This window comes from Otolemur garnettii, unplaced genomic scaffold, assembly GCF_000181295.1.
Source record: "Otolemur garnettii isolate 467f Iridium unplaced genomic scaffold, OtoGar3 scaffold00100, whole genome shotgun sequence".
Taxonomy (NCBI): domain Eukaryota; kingdom Metazoa; phylum Chordata; class Mammalia; order Primates; family Galagidae; genus Otolemur; species Otolemur garnettii.
In genome coordinates this window covers 5567416-5569884 of record NW_003852495.1, presented here as the reverse complement: position 1 = coordinate 5569884, position 2469 = coordinate 5567416, and positions in this window count along the sequence as shown.

The window sequence follows — 2469 nt, the reverse complement described above, 5'->3', positions numbered from 1 at the left end:
AAAAAAAAAAAAAGCATGATAATGGCATGAAGGAACATGTCATTTTCAGAGATACATCCTCAAGTATTAGGGGTAAAGTGTCAAGGTATTTGGAAATGATCTTCAAATGGTTTAGCAAAAAATATGTGCACACCAAACAAATATGACAAAAATGTTAACTGTTAAACCTATGCAGGTGGATATTAAGACAATCATTGTACTATTTGTCTCTTTTCTGTATGCTTGAAAATTTTTAGGGCAGCACCTGTGGCTCAAATGACTAAGGTGCTGGCCCCATATACCGGAGGTGGCGGGTTCAAACCTAGCCCTGGCCAAAAACTGCAAAAAAAAAGAAAATTTTTATGTTAACTGCAAAATGTTGAAAAGGGGAATTATATACATCAAGAATCCTAGGCTGGGCATGGTGGCTTACACCTGTAATCCCAGTACTCTGGGAGGCCAAGGCAGGTTGACTACTTGAGCTCAGGAATTCAAGACCAACCTGAGCAAGAAGGAAACCTTGTCTCTACTAAAAAAGAAAAACTAGCCGGGCATTGGGGTGGGCACCTGTAGTCCCAGCTACTTGGTGGGCAAGAGGACTGCTCAAGCTCAAGAGTTCAAGGTTGCTGTGAGTCATGACATCATGGCAGAGTGAGACTCTGTCTCAAAAAAAAAAAAAAAAGAGAATTCCCTGCCCTCATGGAAATTACATTCCAGTAGAGGGAGGGCAATGACCTTGGGAAAACATTTGGAAAGTTAGTGGCAAGTGTTTAAGAAACAAAAGGAGAGAAGGGGCACAAAGTGTGGGAGGGGTGAGTTGAAGTTGTAGGCCGCCTGTAGGTCGAGTGGCCAGGAAAGACCTCAGTATGTTTGAGTGAAGGCCTGAACGTGGCAAGGGAGTGAGCCACGGGAAAGCTGGTGGGAAAACATTCTAAGCCAGGCAAAGAGCAAGCGCATTAGGACTTGGGGTTGGAGCCAGCTGGGTGTACTGAAATGTCTCATCTGCTCACATAATTCCTGCTGTAATGAAGCCAGTGAACAAACAGAAGTGGTAGATCAGAGAGGAAATGGGGAGACATAGCAAGTATTTATCAATTCAAGATATGATACGTAAATACTTCTAGATGTATGGATTATCTCTGGAGGAATATGAAGAAAAATGCTACTGTTGGCAGCCTCCAGGCAGCTAGAGTTGGGAGTCCTAAACCTTGACTTTTCATTGGACATCATTTTTCATTTGAAATTTTTTGTTTTGATGCATGCCATAATCTTCCACAGTCCCACCACGAATCCCGTTTGCAGCCCCTCCTCCTTAGGGACAGCTGCTTCAGATGATCCGTCTGTAAGGCCATCTTCTTCAATGCAGGAATCACCTCTGCTCACACATCTGTCACCCAACCATCTGAGAAGTCTTGAGAACACACCAATTCAGCCATGAGATGGTGTTCCAGCTGGTCATGCTCAGTTCCCTGTCTCCAAGTTTGGGGGGTTGATGTGTGGCAATTCCTTTGGGGACACCGTAAAAGAACAGTTCTTAATTTGGCATGCTTAAAATGACTTTCAACCATCATCATGATCAACATGAAATTTGTAATTTCTCCCAGAACACAGAGAGAAATTATACTTTGTGCAAAACACTGCTTTTTTAGAAATTAAGAATTTATTGTGGCTCGGCGCCTATAGCTCAACCGGCTAAGGCGCCAGCCACGTACACCTAAGGTGGCGGGTTCGAATCTCCAGCCCTGACCCGCCAAACAACAAGGACGGCTGCAACCAAAAAATAGCCGGGCGTTGTGGCGGGTGCCTGTGGTCCCAGCTACTTGGGAGGCGGAGGCAGGAGACTCGCTTGAGCCCAAGGAGTTGGAGGTTGCTGTGAGCTGTGATGCCACCACACTCTACCCAGGGGGACAGCTTGAGGCTCTGTCTCAAAAAAAAAAAAAAAAAAAAAATTTATTGTTAATTTCTTAGGTGTAATAATGGCAGTGCGATGATGTATTAAAAATCTGTATCTGTAAGATACACACACACACACACACAATTTATTTCTGGATAAAATATGATCTCCAGGGGCAGCACCTATGGCTGAGTGGGTAGGCCGCCTGCCCCATATACTGAGGGAGGCAGGTTCAAACTCAGCCCTGGTCAAACTGCAATGAAAAAATAGCCAGATGTTGTGGCAGGCATCTGTAATCCCAGCTACTCAGGAGGCTAAAAGCAAGAGAATCACCTAAGCCCAGGAACTGGAGGTTGCTGTGAGCTGTGATGCCACAGCACTCTATCAAGGGTGATAAAGTGATACTCTGTCTCTAAAAAAAAGAAAAAAAAATCTCCAAATTTGCTTTCAAATTATCTAGGGGAAAGGTGGTAGTTAGAAATGAAATGGATTGGTTGGTTGTTGACAACTGTTGAAGCTAGGTGGTGGGTAGACAGGAGTTGTTTATTATACTATTTTCATATGGTTCAAAAATTACATGTAAGACAAGGAAAAAG